The sequence below is a fragment of the Pongo abelii genome, chromosome 17 (genome assembly GCF_028885655.2).
Source record: "Pongo abelii isolate AG06213 chromosome 17, NHGRI_mPonAbe1-v2.0_pri, whole genome shotgun sequence".
NCBI lineage: Eukaryota > Metazoa > Chordata > Mammalia > Primates > Hominidae > Pongo > Pongo abelii.
This window is the reverse complement of record NC_072002.2, coordinates 42,321,848-42,347,577: the sequence shown is the minus strand read 5'-3', so window position 1 is coordinate 42,347,577 and position 25,730 is coordinate 42,321,848. Positions and strand designations below refer to the sequence as shown.

The 25,730-nt window shown below is 36.0% G+C and overlaps 1 protein-coding gene and 1 long non-coding RNA gene across 2 annotated transcripts in view; both read left to right on the top strand.

Moving 5' to 3' along the window:
* CDH2 (cadherin 2) overlaps positions 1–25,730 on the top strand; it is a 226,277-nt gene that overhangs the window by 71,950 nt on the left and 128,597 nt on the right.
* Positions 1,344–25,730, top strand: part of LOC129051527 (uncharacterized) — a 75,288-nt gene continuing 50,901 nt past the window's right edge. Inside the window, exon 1 of the long non-coding RNA XR_008515883.2 lies at positions 1,344–25,730. This exon is cut by the window's right edge and continues 31,037 nt beyond it. This is a non-coding gene — a long non-coding RNA (uncharacterized LOC129051527).

Here is a 25,730-nt window from a genome sequence, read left to right as displayed (position 1 = left end):
CTGTTTGTGAATTAATCATGAGAATGAAGATGATTATCTTGGATAAAGATAATTTTACTTACACTTCTCACCCATTTTTAGGACTATTACTCCTTAATAAGAATAGCTCCATAAGATAATGGAAAGGCATAATAATTCTATGTAAAACAGTTGGTTTGAATTCTTGGATTGCTTCATGGTTTTTAAAAAATACTTGAAGAAGGAGAAAAATTAAATATCTGTTTGTTATCCTTGATTTCAAGATATCAGCAGTTACAATCTCCATTTTCCTGTTATCAGATTTTATGATGAAGAACAAATACCTGTGCACTTTTAAATCATTTTGATTTAGTCAGTTTCTTCAGAAGAAAAGACGTTAGCATTCTTTTAATGAATATATATGGTAAATATTTTTATGGTCATAATATATGGTAGAGAACCTAAAGAAATTTTTGAGAAGAGTGTTTATAGTAGTTATTTGTCATAAGTCTGTTTAGTAACAAAAATCAGTAATACAACCTGCTGGAATTAACACTGATTGTTTTCTTGGATAGGCAGACAGGAAAAAGTCATAGCCAGCTGGCATCAGGAATTACTGCAAGAGCTCAATGCCACTGGCCATAGCTGGCAGACTTTGCCAGAAAAAGTGGTGCCCCAACTTCTCCTGGGCCAGTGGTATTCATACTGTGTCACCCATGTTTCTATTATAGAACCAAAAAAAATCAATAGCATTTAAAATTTCTGGTGTTTTTTTTGTATGTGTATATAAATATATAATACACCATGGAATACTATGCAGTCATGTAAAAGTATGAGTTCATGTCCTTTGCAGGGACATGGATGAAGCTGGAAACCATCATTCTCAGCAAAGTAACACAGGAACAGAAAACCAGCTACCGCATGTTCTCATAAGTGGGAATTGAATAATAATAACACATGTACACAGGGAGGGGAACATCACACACTAGGGCCTCTCAGGGGATGGGGGCTAGGGGGAGGGATAGCATTAGGAGAAATACCTAATGTAGATGACGGTTTGATGGGTGCAGCAAACCACCATGGCATGTGTATACCTATGTAACAAACCTGCACGTTCTGCACATGTATCCCAGAACTTAAAATTATATATATGTGTGTGTGTATATATATATACACTTTATATATATATATATATATATATATAAAGGAGTTTATATATATATATATATATATATATAAAGGAGTTTATATATATATATATATATATATATAAAGGAGTTTATATATATACTTTATATATATATAAAGGAGTTTATATATATACTATATATATATAAAAATGAGTTTATATATACTTCATATGTATATAAAAGTTTATATATATATATATAAGGAGTTTATTAGTTGGGCTTAAGTGTTTTATTTACATTACTTCATTTGTTTCTTCACTGACAGTTTATTGAGTATCTACCTACTATGAGTACCTAGTATTAAGTAGTGAAAACAGAGTATTTTTTATAGGCAAATAATAGGTTTTGATTATTTAAATCAGCACAGATGTGTGGAAGTACTTCACCTGATTTCAAATTTACCCCCTAATTTTTTTTTTCATAATCTGAAACCAGTTTTAATTGCAGTGTTAGGGATTCCTAGATATTTAGCATTGCTCACCATAAACTGTAGCCTATTTTTATGCTTTATATTTTCTTCCAATTTCCATTTCAGTTTCTCACATAAGTACTTTGAACCAGTACTGCCCACCCCTTGCCACCTTCCCTCCCACAAATAAGTCAAGTCAATAAGGCCTCTCAATAGCAATAATTTGCTCCAAGCCACAAGATAAGTTTTAGGATTTTGTATATTTAATTTACATTAAGTGGCTAAAGTCTTGACTTAAAAAGGCAAGGGAATAATTTGCATATTCATTATAAAATAAATAATCTGCTCTGCAATTGCTCTTTCCCAAGGCACCAACTACTGTCAGTCACTATTGGATAGTCAGTGTGAAAATAAACCTTTTTTCTTGCACATAGTCCATAGCTTTGCTCACAGGGCTGGATATAGAGAACCAGAAAACAAGGATATGGGTAAGGATTGCCTTCTGTGTTTCCAGTTAAAAAACACCAGAACATTTCAAGAAATGATTCTGCAGAGATGGATCAGAATACCCTGACTGTGCTTGAAATTTTCATTTCTTATTAATAATTCTTTAGGCAGTTTGTAGTCAATCAGTTCCAAACACTTGGGATTTCATTTCTCCATTTAATATAATGAAAAAAAATAAGATATTTTTTCTACTAAAATTAACTCATGATTTTTGGGTTTACGGAGAATGTAATACTTTGTCCCAAAGAGAGGGAGGAACCAGTTATTTTTGCTCTGTCTTCTAACTGGAAAAGTAGGACACAGGCAAATTTCTAGGAGACAAAGTTTCTACTCCATGATTAAGGTGAGTAGATACGACTTGGGCATTTCTTTATGGATGGCTGTGGGAAATAGGAACATGCTTTAACTTCTCAACCAGCACATTCGTCATTTTTTTCTCTTGAGCAATTTGAGAAATTGGAAGAGATGTAGGTAGAGATGGAGAGGGCAGAGAAAAACTGAAACAGGTGCACAAGTGGCTAATTTTGCCTTTGGTAGGATATTCACTGTGACCAAAGTGGGGTGTGTTTGTAGGGTGAAGTGGTTTTTTTCTTTCTTATATTTGGAATTCTTAAGCATTCAAGGAAATTAGAAGCCCTTTCATGCTTAGAGTAGATTCTTTTTAATCTATTGTGTACCTCAAACTATGCAGCTTAGTTTCCTGGATGGCAGAAAAGTTTATGCTTGTACTTCAATCAATCCTTTTTCTTTCTTAAAACTCTGATCCACAAGAACAGCTATTTCAGCAAACATAGCATTTTGCTCAAATTAAATTGCACATAGGTATGAAATAAGCTTGGTGAGATTAAATTCTCAAATGTGTTACGGTGTATTTGTTTATAAATCACAGGTGTAGTTACAGTCAAGTCCCCAGGTGGCTTTTGGAGAAATATAAGTTAATAAGGTGCTGTTAAAGAAATGAATACAGGTGCAGATGACTTTGAAAGGCAGGAGAATTCACCACTAACTTCATTATGGCAGTGAAAATTAAGTTGTGTTTAGTCAGGAGAGTCATATAAATAGCTACAGGGGTCGTATGACTGATACTGCTAGGGAGATAGAGTTTTTGTGTATACTTTAACATTTGAGGGCATAGGAAGGTCTGAAATACTATACTCTTGAACAAAAGATACATAAAACAATAAGTGGGAAGCAACCTGCTAAGGTATTCTAGACCCAATGCAGCTAGAAAGTTATTTAAGCCATTAACATTAATTCTAGTCATTAGCAGTATCTGTGTTAAAGGTAAAATTTTATGTTTTATGTGTTTAAATCGTCATGTATACTGGATGGTCAGTTCTCCACTGTGGTGTTCTAGAAAGTGTGTGTTGAGAACAAATATGAAGGGTCACAAATTATATAATACTGATAATTGTTTAAAAGTTTTGCAGAACTTCACATTTTAAAAGCATATGTCTGAGTGAATTCTAACTCACTCTTTTTTATGGTATTAGTCTCACTCACCTACATCCAGACCTTGTTCAGTGGGATAGCAAGATGTAATGTTTCAGCTAGCGAGTTGGGCACATTGCATTGATGTGGCCCGTAGTGAGTTGGTTTTTTATATTTACACTAATAACTGTGAAGATTCTATTAATTCCCTTTCTTTAAGTTCCAACAAAAAGTTTATAGGTTTCATTAGAAATTTCTTACAACTTTGGGAATGCAATGTATATGTGAATAACATAGGATTTTCATGGTTGGAAAATCTGCGAAGCTAGACTGAAGACCACAGGTAAATTGTGCCATACACCAGGTTTGGAGAAACTCAGGACTCCTCTGACATGCCCATGTATCCTGGTAGCCCAGCATGGTGTACTAGCCAAGGTTCTCCAGAGAAACCGAGCCATAGGATATTCTTTCTAAGGAATTAGCTCATGGGATTATGGAATCTGACAAGATCCAAGATCTGCAGGTTGAGTCAGCAAGCTGGAGACCCAAGAGAGCTGATGGTGTAGTCCAATCTGAAGGGTGGCTGGCTTGATACTTGGCAAGAGCCATTGTTTCAGTTTGAGTCTGATGGCAGAAAAAAGCTGATGTCCGAGTTCAAAGGCAGTCAGGTAGGAGTTCTCTCTTACTCAGAATAGGGTCTGCTTTTGTTTAACTGATTGGTTCAACTGGTCTTCAGCTGATTGGATGAAGCTAACCCACATTTAAGAGAGCAATCTGTTTTATTCAGTCTACTGATTTAACTGTTAATTTCATCCCAAAACACACTCATAGAAACACCTAGAATAAAGTTTGGCCAAATACCCAGGCACCCCATGGCGCAGCCACATTGACCCATAAAATTAACCGTCACATGTGGTGTTTATCCAGTGCCCCAAACAGTACTTTATAAACATCAATACTCAGTAAATATTGGATGGATGGGTGGATGGATGGATGAATGCTCATCATAGAAATTAAACAAACTTAAATTTTCGTATTGTAGATAAAAAAAAACTTCTGTTTTTGCTGGTTAAAAATTTATAACTTCACAGATGTTTGTCTGAAATATAGTAATATTTGATCATTGTATTTAATATTTAGGCCACTCTAAAGGTGATACCTACCTTTGAAAGTAAGATTTTCAAAGGAATTCAAATGAAATTACACATGCTTTCACTTGCTATTTGCTTTCTCTAATATCACACTGTCTCTCAATTTTTCTTATACTTCCATGGCCTTGTTTTCTTATCAAGGTGTATTTAATATTTATATTTATATTTAATTTTTTATCTTTATATGTAGTGGTTATCTGCTCTTCTCCCTAACTCCTTTTGGATTTGGTTGGTTTTGCCCTTACTAAACTTCTTTCTAGTGGTTTCTTGCCAATTGTCATTATTTTTACTGTGTAGTTATAACAACATTTTATATTTTAGTCTTGCAACTGGTTAGCAGCCATATTAGTGTGACTACAAACATAAAATGTGAGATATGACATCATTATTTTGGAAATGAATTATATCAGCTATAAATAACTTGAGTCCATTTTCTCTTCATATGGTATTATCACCACAGAAAGTGAAAGTCCTCTTGACCTGCATTCTTTTTAACTACTTAAAATTAGATACTGCCAATTGTTAAGGTAAATGGTTAATGGCAAATAACTCTCAGTATCACAAACTATTTAACAGTGTAAGGTAGTTGTTAAAGTATAATGTAAACACCAAAATTGTAAAGGATTTTGTTAGTGTTAGTTTTCTTCCTATAATTAAAAAGTTAGTAAATATTTGCAGTAGATAATTAGAATAGGTAATCAGATATGTCATTTTTATAAGTAGTTGATGCATGATAAATTTACCTTGAAACTGCAGATGAGCAAAAAGAAAATAAGTATTACCTGTAACACACTTACTTAGTTACTCCATGGAGAGACTTCTGTTTTTAGATTACTTAAATACATCCAGTTTTTCCCCTATGTATATATACAGTCACTCTTCCTTATTTGTGAGGTCCATATCTGAAAATTCACCTATTCCCTGAGACTTATTTGTAACCCCCAATTAATATACATAGCACTGTCTTGGTCATTGGCAGACACATGAAGAGTAGCAAAAAATTTGAATCAGCCAGCACACACTTTCCCACCTGAGAATGAACAAGTAGATTCTCTGCCTTACTATTTCAGTCCTCAGACTCTAAACAAATGTCCTTTTTGCAGCCTACTTAATATCATGTTTCCTCATTTGTGTGCTTTTTGTTGGTGATTTCACTGTTTAAAATGGCCCCCATGTGTAGGACTGAAGTGCTGTCTAGTGTTCCTAAGCACAGGAAGGCTGGATTTGCCTTACCAAGAAAATATGTGTAGTCAATAAGTTTTGTTCAGGCATGAGTTATAGTGCTATTGGCCATGTGGTCAATATTAATGAATCAACAGCATAGATTAAATAAGGTGTCTTTAAACAGAAATGCACATAAAACAAGGTATTGATCAGCTGATGAAAACCTTGTGACCAGAGGCTCATAGGAACCTAACTTTGCTTCTAGGAGCAGTGGTTCAGCCTTTACAAATTCAGTGTTTTTGGCAACTTTACGGATCATAACTACTGCAAATAATGAGAATAACTCCAGTTATTTTATTTTTTCAAAAATTGAGTTTCCTCTTTAATGCATTTTTCCTAAATGGTATATTTTAAGTTATTTTTCCTGATCACTAGATCTTCTTCAATGTAATTGTCATATCTGTGTAGCAATACAGCATACAGATGTGCTATTAGTATATTTACTAAAAGTTCTTTTATAGACCATTTACAACTTCCCATTCCCCAACATTTTGCTATTATATAAAATTCTGGAATAAATATCCTTGGCACTTAATCTTTATCAGAACTATGATTATTTCCTTAGGATAAATTTTCTGCAATGAAATTTTGGGACACAGGATATACAAATTGAAACTTTTGCTGTTTGCAAGAGTCCTCTATAATCTTTCAAATATGCTGTTTCTTTTTCTGAACAAAAGGAAATTAACAAAAAAAACTCCATTTTATCAAAAATTGAGACTCTTTTTAGGAACATGAAAAAATTATAAAACTTATTTTTAGCTCTTATTTCAATGGCCATTTATAGTACATTTTTAAATAATGCATTTAAATAGCAATGCAGAGTACAGATGCCCCTCGGTATTCTCAGAGGATTGGTTCCAGGAACCCCTTTGGATACCAAAATCTGCAGATGCTCAAATCTCTGATAAAAAATGGCACAGTATTTGTATATAAGCTATGGGCATCCTCCTGTATACTTTATCTCTAGATTACTTATAATACATAACACTATGTAAATACTGTATTTTTTGTAATATTGTTAGTTTTCATTTTTTTCACATATTTTTTATTAGCAGTTGGTTGAATCTGGATGCAGAATCCATGGGTATTGTGGGTCAACTGTACTTTAGAAATGGACAGAATTGCAGATTAGATATGAATGCACTTGCAAGAACAAAATGGTGGGATTATAGACATTAGCCACCGTGCCTGGCTGTGAGTTCCATTTTTTTTTTTTATTTAAAAATAACAAAACTCCATAGCTGTATTTCCTTTGGAATACTGTAACCATAGGTGTGTAGGAGGACTCAGACTGTCCATCTCCATTTTCAATCCCTTTTTGGTCTCTTTTGTCTAGCTTTGAAACATAGGTATCTAAATTTAAGAAACACTAATACACATTGATTCCTTGTAGCCTTGTAGACACAGATGCAGAAGTGAAGAAAGGATATTACTTTCTTTCATCCTGCACGTCAGAGCAGGTACACCCTCAGCTACAAGGGAGACCCTGATAATGCCTCAGGGGGACTCTAAGCAGAGTGTACTGGAAATACAGAGGTAGGAGAAAATATTACTTGCGGCTGTGAGAATTGGATGGCTGAATGAGGTGGCATGTGTGCTAGACATTGAAAGATGGCTTAAAATTATCATGGGAGAAATTATCTGCTGCCAAAAATTTGCATATTTTCATTACATTGGCGGATTTTTAATTTTGATCTTTCTCAAGTAGGGAGCATGCTTAGCTTGTCATTATTTTAAGCATTGCTGCTACAGAAGAGAAAATGTTGATTTATGCTATTTAAGTCTTATTTACAAAGTGCACGTGGCATTTCACATTTTTTACATATCCTCATAACAAATTTTTGTTTTGTTTATGCAGTGCCTTCGTGATCATAAACTATTGAGTACATGATATTAGATTGTGTCGATACACTTTAGTTTGTTAACATTCTTCCCTGATTTGATAATTTTGGATTTTGCTTCACTTTTTGATTTTTACAGATAATGCCAAATAAACAACTTAATGCTTATAGCTTTTTTATTTCTTGTGGTGTATTTTTGGAGAATGTGTTTTTAAGAGTGGAATTACATGAAACTACTTTTTTTTGTTGTTATGTATTTTCATACTGCGTTCCAGAAATGTGTTACTAATTAATTGTATTCTCTACCATAGTTACCTCATCATTGTGTGTTATGTTAAAAAAAAGAAAAAAAGAACTTTCTCCCTTGGCAGCCATAAAATGACATCTCAATTATACATCTTTGATTACTAGCATGGACCAATCTTTTTCTAATATTATTTACTATTGGAATTTTGACTTGTATAAAATTGTTCATAATTTTTGCCCGAATACTTGCCTGGTAAAGCCTTTCCTTTGTCACAGTAAAGGTCATTCCATTCTTTCAGGAATCATTCGAAGTTATATACGTTTTTATGTTTGTAAAATTTAAAGTCTGTAATATGTACCTTTACATACCAAGTGGTATTGAGGGAATAGCACCTCATACTGTTGAGTTTCCACTTGGATCCAGACACGTTAAGGCATAAGAGCGTGTCTGAATCACCCTCACAATGACCTATAAAGGAAACAGAACTAGTTTAAACTGCATAATTCCCAAATAGTTTGTTTTCTGATGTTAGGATGCACCATAATTCATGCTGTAACCTTTATGCCTCTCTCCAGTTTTTTCAGGCCCTTTCTGTGTTGCCGTTGCACCTTGTATGTATTCTTCATTTCCATTGAGGAACTTAGTCATTAGTATGTGGTAATTCTCTTTCTTTTGTTACTTTTTTTTTTTTTTTGATGGAGTTTCATCCTATTTCCCAGGCTGGAGTACAGTCACATGATCTCAGCTCACTGCAATCTCCACCTAACGTGTTCAAGTGATTCTCCTGCCTCAGCCTCCAGAGCAGCTGGGACTACTGGCATGTGCCATCATGCACGGCTAATTTTTAGTGGCGATGGGGTTTTACTGTGTTGCCCAGGCTGATCTCGAACTCCTGATCTCAGGTGATCTGCCCGCCTTAGCCTCCCAAAGTGCTGGGATTACAGGCGTGAGCCACCACACCCAGCCTGTAATTAATTATTTTTTACCTGCCTGTGTCCCCTTTTCTAGATGCATCCTGAGCAGTGGAACCCTGTAGTTAGATTCTTTTTTTTCAACTTTTTATTTATTTTTTATTTTTATTTTATAGAGATGGGATCTCACTATGTTGCCCAGGCTTGTCTTGAACATCTGACCTCAAGCAGTTCTCCCACCTTGTCCTCCTAAAGTTCTGGGATTATAGGCATGAGCTGTTGCACCTGACCCTTTTTTTTTCTTTTAAATTCCACATGCCTAACTCACAGCAGTGCGGTCACTCCTTGGCTTGTTCGTTCATCTAGCAAGCATTTATTAGATGTCTGAATACTCTCCTAAGCTTTATTGGACATGGAGCATATGCAGATGAAAAAGCCCTGGTACCTGAAGCCTGGCCATTTACAAGGAGGAAAAACTTGAGTCCCTAGTTAACTGACAGAGTGTGAAAACTGATTTTAGAGCTTAGAAGGATCTTAAGGCACTAAAAAATATGAGTCAAGACACCTTATTAAAGCAGCAATGAACAGAAATTGTTGGAAAACATATGTTATAACATGTCATATAACTTGTTATAAATTCTTTAACATTTATTTCCCCCCAATTTATAGGTTTTGAGTTAAATTGGCCTGGCCCACTGAATCCTTGCTTTCATTTTTAAAAAATGTGAAGTCTCGGAAAGGTAGCATTTAGAGCGGATAGGAACTATAGCAGTCATTTTTTTTTTTTTTTTTTTTTTTTGAGACGGAGTCTCACTCTGTCGCCCAGACTGGAGTGCAGTGGTGCGATCTCGGCTCACTGCAAGCTCTGCCTCCCGAGTTCACACCATTCTCCTGCCTCAGCCTCTTGAGTAGCTGGGACTACAGGCGCCTGCCACCACACGTGGCTAATTTTTTGTGTTTTTAGTAGAGACAGGGTTTCACCATGTTAGCCAGGATGGTCTCGATCTCCTGACCTTGTGATCTGCCTGCCTCGGCCTCCCAAAGTGCTGGGATTACAGGTGTGAGCCACCGCACCTGGCTTTTTTTTTGTTTTGTTTTTTGAAGGACAGAGTCTAACTCTGTTTCCCAGGCTGTAGTGCAGTGGTGTGAACTTGGCTTTCTACAAACTCTGCCTCCCAAGTTCGAGTAATTCTCGTGCCTCAGCCTCTGTAGTAGCTGGGACTACAGACTTGCACCACCATGCCTGGCTAATTTTTGTATTTTTTTGTAGAAACAGAGTTTCACCATGATGGCCAGGCTGGTCTCAAACTCCTGGCTTCAAGTGATCCGCCCACCTTAGCCTCCCAAAGTTTTGGGATTGTTACAGGTGTGAGCCACTACACCTGGCCACAGTCATCTCTTTTAACTCCTCATTTTTATAGTTGAGGAACTCCAAAACAGTTGCAACATCCACTAGACTAGCTAGGGTTTCTTTTAAAAGGAGATTATTTCAAAATTGTAGAAGGATATATTTTCTCCTAAATGTGATGAGGAACTTTATTCACATATTTGCTCATTTGAGTCTAAGTTTTTAATGTGCTTCAAGAGTAATTTAGATTCATTGGTGTGTGGGCTATGGGACATGTCCAGTTGAATTTGAGGACCACCTCTGCTCAGGCACCCCCCTGTTTCCCTTCATTCTATGTAGACCTCCAAACATGCCTCAGGGAGCTGAGAACTGTGATATTATATGTGTATGCTCTTCGCTTTTTAAAAAGTAAAAGTGAAATTTACTTTTGCGGTTTAGTTATGATTCTCTTTGTGACAAAGGCGTGTACAAGTTACTACTAGGTTTCAAGTTTTCGTTTTTCGGTATAATGTATAAAAGAATGAAATAGAATATGTCAAGGAAAATGTATTAATCATTTAACTGGCTGGCAGTGATGGTGATTTTCACAATGTTTTATCTGAACCTTATAGCTAAATTTTTTTGTTGGTTTTGAGAACATCCTAATGTGTTTTCTTTTTCTTCTTTTTTTTTTTAACTTTGCTTAGACTTTAAAAGATAAAGACATTAATATCTTAATCATACCAGACAAAGCTGAATAGTATCTTCCATATGGGAGTCGAATGGTGTAAAGAGTAGAAAGAAACCTTTGAAAATCTATATTATTGATTCCTAGAATTTTAAAAACAAGTTAGGACTCCCATCTTATTCCTTTGTTACATGGAAACAGTCTTTTAGTTGAGATGAGGGATCAGGAAGAAGAGACTTTACCCAGTATCTTCTAACTTGGGCTTTGTTTTTATTTATCTGATTCAGAGGTTTAAATATTGTAATACTTATTGGGGGATATTTTGAACTCTCTGAAATGCCAGATTTTGTGTGCGTATATATCCATCTATCTGTATAGCTATATATGATTTTTTTCTTGGAGAAAAGCTTCACATAGTTGACAATTGTATTTTAAAAGGTGTTCTTTCAGCAAAAATATGAGTAGTAGCATTGTTTCAATCTTTTATACAGTACCTACTAGATCGTGATGACTTATGAAATGTCCAACCGCTCTATTGCCACTATCCTTTTTAATAAGTCCTTCAGAGGGACAGATGTGACAACTCAGTGTTACCTACATTTGTGATTTGCTCAATAACAGAAAAATATTCAAAATCATTGTTTGCCTTTGAAAGAGCACAAAATGTAAATGTAGGGGGTGGCATAGGCTGGAATATTGGTGGATTCCACTTGGTTGTTAAGAAAGTAATTTCTTAATGGACCTCATACCTCACTGTTAAACTAGGGGGACAGATGTGAAGACTTCTACAATTCTGTTGTTTTCCTATAATCTCGTTTATTTTAAGAAAGGTAAATAAAATTAGAAATAAATAGTAGTAATGTCATTTGATACCACCTCTGAATTAGGGACTTTTTCTTGCTGTGGTTTCTTCAAAGATTTTGCCTTACAAAATAGTATTATTTAAAATAATAGTATATGTTAATATTTTCAACTGCAGAGTTTTTATGGGGCTTTTACAATTTTAGATTCTTTTCATCCTTTTGTTTTTTTTTTCTCTTCTAATCAGTATTTCATTCCTATTCCTCGAAATAGGGTAGCAGAAGGAATTTTGATAATTGGATTGAGCAATTTATTACAATAGTCTTCTGAGGGTGACAAACAAAATTTATGTGTTCTACTCTTCCTCTGACTTGTTTCATTTCATAAATAAACATTTTATATTCATACATGAAAGTAATCATTTCTTTAGTAAAGGCTAAGGTGAGAACTGTATTAGCACTAACTATTGTTGGTTTGGCATCATGGTCAGTAATTTCTCTGCCTTCTGAAAGTCTGCCTTTCTTGGCCTTTAAGAAGCAAGACTGTCATTACATGTTAGACTGAGAGAAGGAGACATTATAGAGCCACTTGGAAATGAAGAGTTAATTTTTGGTTAGTAGGTGTGTTACAGGCTGAATTGTGTTCCCTTAAAATTCATATGTCGAAATCCTAAACCCCAGGATGTGATGGTATTTGGAGAGAGGATCTTCATCAGGTGGGCCCTAGTCCAGTATCATTGGTGTTCTTAGGACACAAGCATACCCAGAGGGAAGACCACATAAAGAGACAGGGAGAAGGTTGTCCACAAGCCAAGCAGAAAAGCCTGTGAAGAAGCCAACTCTGTTAACACCTTAATCTCAGACTTGTAGTTTCCAGAATTGTGAGAATACATATTTCTATTGTTTAAGCCAGGTAGTCTGTAATGGCAGCCCTAGCAAACTAATGGTGTTGGGGGGGTGAAGGGATGTTGCTTAAACAGTGATTAAAATAGCCCAGTTAATCAAACGAAAAGATAAGTTTACCATTTTCTTTGGAAACAAAATTTGTATTAATGTCATTTTCAAATAACTCCTATGAGAGCGTCCCAAAGCCATTGGTATTTTAATTAATTTTCCAGTGGTAGCTTCTTCAAATAGTAAATCAGTAAGTTGTCTTTAAAGTGTCATTTTCTGTGAAGCTTCAGGAAATGTATACTCTAAAAAATAATTTGAGTTAATCATTTAGAATTAACTGCTTTATTCCCATCAAAATATTGTCTTTGTCTTCTTTGATGGTAAGAGAAATGAATAAGGTTTTTTTTTTCCACTACTTTACAAAAACATAACAGAGAGAATTGTGAAATATTTACCAGACAGACTGAAGGACAAAGTCTGCTAGCTAACTGAACTAAAGGGAATTAAATCCAATTCGTTACAGAGTAGGTGAAAGGCATTTAAGTGTCAGGGGGTGTTTTCATTTTCTTCCCATTTCTGAAAGTAATTTAAGAACAGAGGGGGGAAATGAGGGATTGAGGAGAAAGTACAGTTTTATCACCTTTGCTCTCAAGTTGGTTTGTGATCCCCAGTGTCAATTTCTATTAGGAAAAAAACAAAACAAAACTTTTTGCAATCATATAGTTATTACAGAAACCAGTGTTCTTAAGTTTACTTTCTTCTTTTGGCTTCATAGCAGAGTACATCTAGATCCTTTCATTTTGACAACTTTGTCCTGGAAAATATGAGAAAATCAGCCTATGCAATTAAATGCAAAACCAATGTAAACTGCCCAGAGGACTAGCATATTAGGTATTATCTTGTAGAGACATGCTTTTTCAGTCCTCTTGTGATTCAACCACTATTGGATATAGAAATTTAAGGCTTAATCTCTATTATCTCAATGTTCTACTTGTAGGCAGAGTGAAAAGGAATAAAAGGATTATTTTTTCTTCCCCAAACCAGTAAGATACATGTTGTATTAGAAATATTATACTGGCTTCTGGGTATTTTTAGGCTATGATGGATACAACATTCTTCAGTACAATAAAAGAAAATTTGTCTTTTGCCCTGAAGTTATATTTTAGCTTTCATTGAGTTCTTATCTACCATAAGGTTGGAAAGGGAGAGCATTTATAGCATTGCCACCAGTTTGCTGGAATCCAGTACAAGCTACTCTAATAAACATACACAGAGATGACTTTTGAATTTTGTAGCTAAAGGAGAACTGTCCTCTGTGGAGGGAAGGTTATGGGTAACACCTGAGCAGATGCTTGTGGACGCTACCTGGGGGAAGAAGCTATAGTCCTCAGTGTTCTCGCTAGCCGGTGGTGTGACCTTGGAAGACAGTGCAGTCATTTCTGGCCTTCATTTGTGCTGCAATGAGGACATGAAGGAGATGGGTGAGATTTTTGCCTTTATTGCCTTTAAAGTCCCTTGGAATTATTGTCCAATACACAAATCCATACGTCAGCCAATGCCACACATTTGTCACTGTGAGACAAATTAATTTAGATGTTATTGAGATTACTGTAATAGACATGTATTTAAAAGCACAGTGAATTCAAAGTAGTTTATAGGCATTGTCTTAGTCAACAGATGCAAAAAAGAACAATTACTAATATGTGGAGGGTCCACATACCTCTGTGTTTGTGTATAATTCTGTTTTGTTTATAAATTAAAAATTGATACTTGTATTCAGAAAGGAAAGGAACCACCAGACTAATTGATCTCCAAGTTCTTTGACATCTATGGCATCCAATAATTTTTTGAAGTATGCTAACTACACTTTAGTTTCTCATCACTGAAACCTCAAAGATTTACTAAGGATGTAATAAAACAGTTTATAAGAGCATAATTCACAGTGGATATGGAAGATTCTGTCAGCTGAACATGGATCTGAAGTGTGGAGTGCTCTATCAGGACAGGAATCGGGCTCTGTCCTGTTTACCTCTGTATTCCTGGCACCATTCACATACCTACAGGTAGCAGGGTAGCAGGTGTCCATTAAATATTTGTTGCTAAATGCATCTCTTGGAATAAGACCTGGTAAAGAGTACTAATTATGAATTTGGCTAACCTTACTTTGTTTAATCTTGTTTTAAGAAAACCAGTTACAGATTGGACGAATTAGGAAATGCATAAATTAGATATAACCATTTGCTTTAGAAAAGATTATTGGACTTGAACAAAATTGCAATTGAAATTGCTTTAAATTACTTAAATAATTCAAGGACATTTAAAATGTAACTCTATTTACAGACCATCAATTTATATGCAATTTTTTGTTTAAAAAAAAAGATTATGGAAACTAGATAACCCGTATGTATAGTACGGCATAATAACCCTTTAAAAATTTCCTTCTAGGAAATGCTACTGACTATAATGATTAAAATGTGAAGATTTTATAATTATAATGTGAAGAAATATATGTGATTGGTTATTGTAAGTTGTGACTGAATATTGTTGTTTGATTTTTCTGTTGTAGTTATTATATAGAAGGAATTTCATTGTATTTATCACTCTTTTATTTGAGGTCCTAAAATCTTTTTTCTAGAAAATTATCGTTTGATGGTGTCCTCATCTGGTAGAGAGTCAAAGATCTAGGTTTGGCATTTAGCTTTTTGTGAGGTTTCTATATATTGGTTCTTTATTATAAGCAGGCTTTTCCAGTGTGCTAGAGTTGAATGACATGTAAAGGAGATGTACTGTTGATGAGCTCTGTTCCTCCTCTCTTTTCTAGTATACTTCTATTCAGTTATGAGAAAGAGCAAATGAATGAAACTAAGTCACAGTGTGTAGGCTTTTGTTTCCAAAGCTCTTTAAGAATGGCTGTTTTGTAAATTGTACTAAAGTGTAATAATCTAGATATTAATATTTTTTCAAGTCAGGTTTGTTTCCCCTTGAATTGGCACTGTAGTCTTTTTGTGACGCCCAGCGTAGAATTTGTATTTTCTCTCCTGATATACAGTATCTGCCTCCACTCATTTCACACTTTGGCTTCTTTGTATGGTGGCTATCTTTTGCTATGCATAGAAGGCCCTCAGTTTAGAAACACTTGACTTGCTGGGAAGGTGGCTGTCAGGGAACATGCCCACCCCCTTAGGGACCCTTTCAAACCCCTGCAGGTGCTGTCCGTGCTAGAAACCCTCTTCCTCTGTCCACCTCCTTTAGGAGGTACCTAGCTCACCAGATGCCTCTGGGACAGACTTACATACACCCCAGGACATTTCCTCCCCATCACCTTCAGGGTCTGAAAGCCTTCAAGCATATGAGGCTGAAAGGCAGGATTGCAAGATTCCTTGTGCTGTTAATTCACTCTGCTCTAATTTAGAAAGGGTATCTGAGCTAACTTGGAGACATCCAAATGATTTTCAATTTAATTTGAATGAAAAAAATTATGGTTCAAGTGTCAGATTGATAAATTAACATTAAAACTCATTTGTGTGTTCAGGGCTTACGTATGTTTTATTTCTCACATTAGATTTTGAATCTCAAGGGGCAAAGACTGTGTCTACAGTGATTTTTGTTTATATCTTCAAAAATGTAGTTGACTTTATGAGTATCAATATATTCCTTCCCCAAGAAAAGTAGAAAAAGAAAAAGAAATTATACTTTAATCTGATGTGAAACAGCCTCCTTTTTCTTTAACCTATTTTTGTCAATGTAATGTTATAAATTAGTTGCTTCTCACCCATTAAGCCTAATTAATCAAGGTAGTATTTAATTTTCTCTGACTTACTGTCTGGTTTAATATTTTCACCAAGCAGCCTAGTTACTGAAGGGTCATCCTTCCATTTGATAAATCAAGTGTATCTATTGAGGAGCTTGTCTGTGTAAATTTCACATTCACTCCCTCTTTGAGGGGGAGAAAAAGAATGAAGCGGGAGAGAGTAAAAAACCGAGTATCTGTAGTGTGGTTTGCCTGTCCTTTATAATACAGCTATAATTTCCCGGTCCCAGGGCTCCCATCATGAAAGTTTGGTCAGCCTTATTTTTTGTTTTGTTTTGTTTTGTTTTTTATTTTCATTCATTCTTTTTTTGTTTTGTTTTGTTTTTCTTTTGAGTGGCTGAGCCTGTGAAATTTGGAGCATTGGTGAATATGTGTGTCAGTAGAACATGATGACAAGTGATATTGCCACAGTATTTTTAATATAACAATATCCTATCGAAGGAATACATATTTGGATTTTGAAGTGTAGGGAGGAGGGTTTTTTTTTCTTCTTAACCCAATGTAATAAAAAGCTTGGTTGAAGACTGTCCCAGGAGTAAAAACCCAGTGTATCTAACTGGTGTCATTTCAGGACGACACGATGCCAGTGGAATTCAGCCTCTGCAGTTTGTTTGTGTTGGCATGCCGTCACGTATAGAGGGCATTTTAAAATGCTCTGGCATAAGAGAGGAAGAAGACGCTTTGAGTATTTTAACCTGGTTACTGCTCCTGTTAGAACCTGTGCTTTTGCTTTCTTTAGGCGGGCTTGTTGTGTTTACATCTTTGTCCCTCATCATGGTGTGGGGAGAACCGCTTTATGCTTGATCATGCTTCTCTTCACACAGATGCACAGCCCTTTGTGTACTTTGCATCAAACTTGTCTTTCATCCTACCTTTTATATCTGTCTCAAGGAAATTGATCTCATAAAGAATGCTATCAAATTCATCAACAGGCAAAAGATAGCATTTCAAAGTAGAAGTAAGAGACATAAAAAGGATGCAGTCGTAAGCTTGGCTGTCTTAACAGAGCTGCTTAGCAGAAAATATTAAATTCAGCCTGCCTGCCATTCAGTCACTCTGGGCATAACTAGCCAAAGAATTTCACAATGTGGATAACCTCCAGCCCTCTGACTGTATGCAAAATAGGAGGCCTGAATGAGAGCATTGTGTTATAAAACCTTAAACTGGAGCAAGACTAAAAAGCCCAATCTCTCTGGTTATTTTGGATGTTCAAATGCTGTCTAAGAGAAAAGAACTCATTATGACTCAGTTCCGTTAATTAGACGTAAATTACCATCTTTTGTCTGATACAAAAGAAGGTAAAGGGAACTCTGCAAGACCAGAGGATACTGAAATTCTAATGAGATGAGAGCATAGGCTGGAAACTGAGTGAAAACAAGAAGCCATTCAACTAGAGGCAAGCCCCTAGTGTGTCTTGTGTGTGAGCAAAAAGCAAAAACATACATTTGTAATTGTCCAGATTCATATACTATTTAGAACCATGGTCAGTGTCCCCAGAGAGCTCATAGGGTCCTGATTTTTGACAGGATGTGATGCTGACCCACACAGAAGGAAATAGTCTCTTTTCCTGAGTACACTCTGAAGATTTTTGTTAGGTACACAGTCTTTCTCAGTGGGAGACCATAGTGTGATTGAATGATAAATAAATGGACCTTTTACTTAAAAACAATGAAGGCTTAATAAATAAAGGAAATTAGCAAAGTTTGACCAAGAGATTTAAGGAATTATACAGTAGTAGAGGAAATGTTTAAGCATAACAATAACTGAATAACTATAGAGTTCAGATGTTGAAAAGGACTATAGGGTAGTTATAAAACTGGAAAGCCACTTTTTTAGGATAATAAAACAGTATAATAATCCTGTTAATCCCTTCTTTAGAACAGTATAAACACATTTTCTTAACTGTATCAACTTCTCAATTGCAAACCAGGTTGTTCCAGAGTGAATTTAGCTGTACTGTTGCTGCTTGCTAGAAGGTTGATGTTCTCCCTTGTGTTAGGCGAAAATTAACATGGTCTCAAAGGTCTTGTATTCTGGTCACTAAACGTCATTCCTTTTAAAAACAAGTTTATAATACAGTGGTGAGCATGATTCCAGATGGATAATATTTTTATTCTCCTTTAGAGAAAATGGGTACAGTGGTAGTTAATAACCTGTGTCCTGTGGCATTGACTATGATGTGATTAGTTCACATGACCTAAATACTAATTTCATAGGAAATTATAATATTGAAAGTAATTAATCATTTCATTCATTCAGCACATTAAGTACTTACTAAGTCCCAAACACAGTGTTATGCATTAGGGATTCAAGGATTACTGTGACTCTAGGGTTGAGAATAGGAATATAGAGTATGGGACCAGATTGAGAACAAAGTTGAAGATTTCCATCAGACGTGTGACTTTGAGATGCTTATGGACATGACAATGTCAGTCAGTACGAAGTAGGTATTTAAACATGATTTTCTGAAGATGGAGGTTAAATCTTGGCTAGAAGGTGCAGATGTAGCAGCCAACAGTGGGGAGTTGTTTGTTGCTACTATGTGGTAGTGGTTGCAACTGTACAAGGTGAATGAGAAGAGCCATGATATGGAAATGATGCCTTGGACAGTTAAGATTTGAGGGGCAGGATGGAAATGAGGATACTGACGTGGAAAATCATGCGTGTGCAGAGGAGCAGGTGAACAAGTAGAAGGCAGTGCTTGCGGTGCTGTGCTTGCTAGCTAGGGAAGTGTCTTTTCTCAATATATTTGAGTTGAAGGAGATAGAGAGATTGTGTGTTTTGTAAGTGTAAGAGAAAAGAGACGGAGAAAGAGACTGCTAAGTATAGCTGAGAACACTAAGATAAGGCCGGTGGCGGGAGGAATGACCCATTTTTTAAGTTTATGGCTGTGTACAAGGAAAGTTTAAAGAGAAAAATTGAAAAAAGGAAAGGACTGAGGATAATCTATCTCTCTAGAGGTAGTCAGGGTCAAGAACTCAATTGGGAAGTAAGTCTCCAACAGGAGGAGGAGGAGGAGTTAGGGATGGGTGTGGCTGTCTATACGTTATAGTATATTTTAGATAGAAGAGTAGAGTGGGGACTTCAGCTTTGACCAGGGCTGAATTCAGCTTTGACCAGGGCTGGTGGCCTTCATCTTTTTAGGAGAGCAGGAGATAAATCACCTGTGAGTTGGTCCAGAGCCTAGTGACGATCTAGAATAGTCTCTGAGGGAATTGAGAAAGAGCTGTACCAAGGACACCTAAAAAAATTCATTGTTACTGACTACCAGATTAGGACTCAAGTCATGGATTGGAGGAGAAGCACAGCACAATTTTCCCCCAGAAGTTTTCAGCTTCCTACATCTGAATGAGAGATCGTGCTTTGCTGTATTGATCCCAATTTTAGGGTTTTGCTGGGTGGATGAGGTTGAAGGAACAGGTCAAAGTGGAAGAAACAGTTGTTTAGCTAGCCCATAAGCTTTGGTAAGAGCAGTCTGGGACTTTGATATTTTATGGTGTGTGTGTATGTGTGTGTGTGTGTGTGTGTCCTTTTTTTTCATTTTGCACTGCATGTTACTTCCAAGTACTATTCCCTTTCTTTGAAACAGTGTTAAAACTGGCTTTCTTCTGCTATGTGACTTGGAGAAACCAGATAAAGAGCGAGATTCTCTGGCTGTTTTTCAGAAGCTTGACCACAGATGAAGACAAATAAGCAACTCCTGAAATGGTGGTGACTCTTAACTATTCTTGTTATTTTGTTCTATTTTGTACTGTTGTATCTTCTCATAAAAACAAAACAGCAAAGAATAACATGAAATAAGGAAATCCCTTCCCTGCTGTGTTAGAGTTCAGTGACATTTTTGGAGGCTCTGCCCTGTTGGATTTTTCCTCAGTATTGCTTGCGAGTTCTCAGGCAAAATAAAAGTGATAGGCACTGCCTGAGTGATTATTTCTAAAAGCTCAGAGGCTAATAGGTATACGGAGAATTAAATAAATCAGATTCATGTATGCCAGCTCCTGTCACCGAGTGTTGTATTGTTGGTGTTTGTTCATTTGAATTTGTCAGACAAAAGTCTTCATGGCTGATTTGCTTACTGGCTACCCAGGACAGACTTCAGATTATATGTGAACCAAGTTAGACACAGCTCTCTAAACTTGGCAAAATTGCTGTCCACTGAGCTCAGAGAGAGGTAGAACTCATTAAACCAAAATACTTACCCTCTCACCCTTATGTGAAAATGTGAATGTGAGGAGTTGCTCACAAGCCACCATAGTGTTTTCTCAAAATACTGGATTAGAACAGTGATTGTCAGCCCTGGCCTGGTGCTAACTAGTCTTATGTCCATTTGCCTCAGCAGAAAAACATGAATTCATTCAACTGTAGGATGTGTATTTATGTTTTCAATCGACCTTAAAATCCATCATACCTTTTATGATCGAAAGAGCATATTCACATCAAACTTAAGTAAGGTATAGGGAACTAGTATACTAAATCTTGGCCTGAATATAAATAAGAAAAATCTGTATGCTAGTTCTTACTCAGCAAGTAACTAGCTTTGTGACCTTAGAAAAGTCACGTACCTCTGGGATGTTACTTTCCTTATTCATAAAATGATCTTAAGGTATTTTTCAAATTTTAATAATTTATTAAATTGTACTTTAAAGATTTTTAAAACAATTTTTTTTCTTGATGTTTTCTACTCAGTCTAGTGTGGTCCAGGTTTTTCCTGGCACAACAGTGCTATGATCAGTCTAGCTATCCATGTTTCTATTGGATCAAAGCCTTTCATTTTCTTCTTAGTTCTGTTTTCCAAGTGATTTTTGGCTATTTGTCTATTAGTATCTTCAGCAGAGGGTGGACTGGGACAATAAAATACAAAATTCAGGCAAGGCACTACTGCAGTCTTGGTCTGATGCTGAAAATGAGTTTCTTGGGGGGTATTATCTTTAGTTATTTAATTATACTATCTGTGTCTCCAGTAGCTAATTGAAAGAATAGCTCTGCAACCAGATCAATAGCAACAAGCATGTTTTACCGGGTCTCTCCCCTAGGAAGTCCATAGGCAGGAAATTGAATATCAACATTCTTTTTTGCTCAGTTGGCATCAGCTGTTACTTGCTTTTAGGATAATCAAAAGGTATTTTTAAATTCTGCTACTTTCGTTCACTGTGAAGAACAGCAAACCCTAACCCTGTTGTCACAGGAAGGTGGGAAAGAACCTTCTAGTTGGTACAATCCAGCCTTCCACCAGTGCTGAAATACTTTTCTTAACAGATGATATTAACTCTTGTCTGTGGGTATTGACAGCATTTTCCTGTTCTTTTTCCATGTCTCCCAAATAAGGCATTTTTTGAAAGCATATTTTCACTATATTCATGTAACCACATCTCAAGTTCAATTAAGGCAGCAACTATTTAAGGAACAGCTGTGTGGTCATAAAACAGCATGTGTAATGCACCATTTTATGATCTATTATAAAATAGGATTAATGAGATGATAAGAATTGCTTTGTGAATCTTTGAGCAGTTTGTAGGAAAAAATGTAAATTAATTTTTGGATGGGGGTACCTATTAAAATCTCTAATGTGGCAAAAATACTCAAGAACTTGATCTACTTTTGTTAGGCTGGCCAACCTTTGTTATGATGTCTCTAGTGAAGAAATGTAACCATGCCTATAAATATTACGTTCCGTATTATTTATTTATTTAGAGTCTTGCTCTGTTGGCCAGGCTGAAGTGCAGTCATGTGATCTTAGCTCACTGCAGCCTTGATTTCCGGGGCTCAAGTGATCCTCCCACCTCAGCCTCCAGAGTAACTGGGAATGTAAGTGTGAGCCACTACACTCAGCTAATCGTTTAATTTTTTTTTTAGAGACAGAAATCTCCGTATATTTCCCAGGCTGGTCTCTTAACTCCTGGGCTCAAGCGGTCCTCCTGCCTCTGCTTCCCAAAATGGTGGGAGTACAGGCTGATGTCAATTTAAACACTTTTTAGAAATCCTAAATTGACTGTGATCCTTATAACAAGAAAATATTAGATCAGTCATTTTTTCACAAAAAGATTCTCAGTAGTTTATAGCAAGATTTTACAAGGCTATGAACTTAAGCTTGGACTTGATTATGTGACTTGAAGAGCTGACACTGAAAAAGATGGAATTCAAAAGATGACAAGGAGGAAAATGCTACACTCCTTCCTTCCTTGCTGGCTTACGTTATATAATTTGATCAGATGAAATACCCTGTTCTAAAATTTGTAACCTTTGATAAGCATTATTCACATATATTTTATTACCTTAATGCTAACTTGTATGTGAAGTTCAGCAGCCTCTGGGCTAACCATTAAACCATTGTCAACTTATGATAATGCTGCAGCATAACAAAGGGTCAGTTTTATAAATGCAACATCATCATTATTCAGGGAAGTCTTATGGACAGTCCTGAAGCCAGATGGTATTTTATCCATCAAGCATTGTTACACATAAGTGGAATAATACAAGTAATTATGTATTTGATTTATATATGGCAAAAATTTACTTTTGTTGGATGTCCAAGAAATAGATTTATAATATCATGACCTGCTAAATATTTTCAGATAAAATATTATACAGCTAGTTTATAAAAGACTTTTAAATTAGCCTGTTTGTAGGGGAATTTCTTTCAAAACATTTTCTAAAAGTTGCTCTTACTGTCTAGCTATCAGTCATCTTTTTTTAAAAAAAATGGATTTTCTCAGGCTTTCAAGGATAAATGAATTAATGGACAGTTATTTTGACTAGTACTTTAGGAAGTGCTTCAGTGTATATGATGGGATCTGCCCTAAATGGTATGAAGTACTGCTAGGGAGAATCACTAACGTAAGTAAACAATTTCAAAAAGCAGTGTTACGCTAAACTGTTAAGAGTTAAAGGAATCCAGAAAAGGAGAGCTTATCCTGACCTAGATGAATGAATCGCATCTTGGGCTGGATCTTGAATGATGAGACTCTGTGTAACTAATTCCTGTGATGTACAGGAAGTCAGGCAAGGTCCTTTGCATATGGTTGAGCCTTACAGCGGCCTCTTCTCAGATGAGGATGCCAAGGCCGAGAGTTTAATCATTTACTCTTGATCCCATAGCTAGGTGCTCAGTGGGCTGCTTGCTTCTGGGCAGAGAAGACTTTCAAGATGGAAGGAAAGGTGCTGACTCAGGCACAACTATGCTTTCCAGTAGTTAATAGGTGCTAAGTTTATAGGAAATCTATATATTACAGGAAATCTGGTGTAAGCAGAGGCATGGGCCTTTTTCAGTTTTGTTAAATATTTTTCTTTGTATTACAAGCCGTTCACAAGATTGTATGTGAAGGTGGAATATTACTGAGGATCCACGGTGCTCAGTAATATTAGCTGACTGAGTGAAGGAATATTGTGTCTTTCCCAATTTGCTGTATAATTCTTAGGTTGGTCATTTGTTTAAATCTTAGCATGAGCATGATTTCACAAATAAGCTGTAAGCATTATACAAACAAAATAAATTTAAACTCTGTTAAGATTTATGGTAATTTATTTCAGCATTTTTTGATAATCAAAGGTTTCTGGGTTTTTTTAAGTATTTCTTTTTCTGTTGTCTTATGCTTTGTTAATTTTTGAAAGACCTAGTTATTAAATTTGGGTGCTGTCATCTCACAACCTCAAAATTTAGAAAGCAAGGCAGCTTTATGGCAGAAACCCATTGGAACTATAAACTTGTGTTTTAACATAATTTCTGTGGAATTTTAATTTCTTTTTGAATGGGAATAGAGGTTCTTTCAAGTTGCCTTATTAAATAGGAAGTGAAAACAGATTTCTGAATTCTGGTGTTATTCGTGGTTTTCAGATCATTGCTGTGAGGCTTTGGGCTTGTGTTGGATTTCACAGGTAGTGACCTTCCTCTTTATTGCTAATTCTCTCTTTGCCCTTAAAGCCAGTGTCATTTTAGTTTTTGCTTTGCCCTCAGGGTCTTGTCTTTCCTCCACCTTCAGGTAAATTAATTACCAGCACATTCCTGTTTCTCTTTTGAATATCAGCACTGTGTCTTCTTCCTGAGGAACCTCTCATTAGTCACTGAAAGCTCCTCAGGGTCTCTGGATCATACTCTAGTAATGCTGTTCTGGAGAATTTCAATTCATGTGTTAAATGTAAGAAGGTGTTTTTCTGGCCTTATGTTTCCACTTGCTAAAATTATATTTTGCTGCTTTAAAAAATTGCTCATAAAATAATGGGCCATTTCTAAAAAAATCAGTTAAGTCCCTATGGTCACATGACACATGTTTTCTGAGGGAGGGTGGAATTTACTTTTAAAAAGCAGTGACCCACTACACATGCTAGAACAAAGTGTCCATCATAGGGCATTACCGTGACGATGCAGTTCCGTGGTTTTAGGACAGTGTCCTGCTTAACAGGGCTCTACCCTTCTCGGGGGCTTGTCGGCTTGCCTCTGATTTGATAGCAGAACTGGAATTGAGAACCTTTACCCCTTAAACTATTAACCGTAACATCAATTTTTGTTTTGCCTTGGTTTTGTTTTAAAATAAATTTATCCTGCAAAGGAAAAAATTTTCATTTAGTGGGATTATGAAACGAAACTGTGACCTCTTGAAAAGCAGAATAATCTGCATCAAGGGAAGGTACTTAGCTATAGAGTAACAAATAATTGGAGAGACCCAAATACAGCTGCCTATGTATTCTGATTCTTTATAGACAGTACTCAGACCCACACAGGATTGAAAGTCATGTAAACTTTACGCTGTGCTCTATTGTAAAATATTACCTTCTGCATGTATTACATCCTAAAAATTAATAGAGAAATTAAAGAAAGCAATAGAAAAAAATGTTTAGAGAGCAAGGGTTTTTGTAATCTGAAGGGAGGATGAGAAAAAACACTTAATCCCATTCATGGATGATGATGAGGGGAATTATGTTTTACCACAGCTTTATCTTGAGAAATGATGCTAAGCATAGGTTGGAATTGTAGACAATTTAGATAGCTAAATGTTAGACGATTTTACTATTTTATTGAGCAAATATTTGTTGAGGATTTCCTAAGTTGCTAGGTACAAAGTTAAATGAGAAACATTCCCGAAGACTTAAGGAACCAAAAGCCCATTAGTAAAACAAGATAAGCAGATAATGACAGTTGAAGGTAAGCTCTACTCTGATTAGTGTGTGGAGGAATGAGGTTATTATTAATGTCCAGAGGAAAAATCCCTTTCTAAGTTAGCACGAATTTGATTGTTCAACCAAATGTGAAATGAGCATGCTCACAGTGGAAGAGTGAGCAGCACACTTTGTCTGCATAAATGACTGGGGTTAAACTGCTGGGGGGAAGAGTATAGAAAACTGTT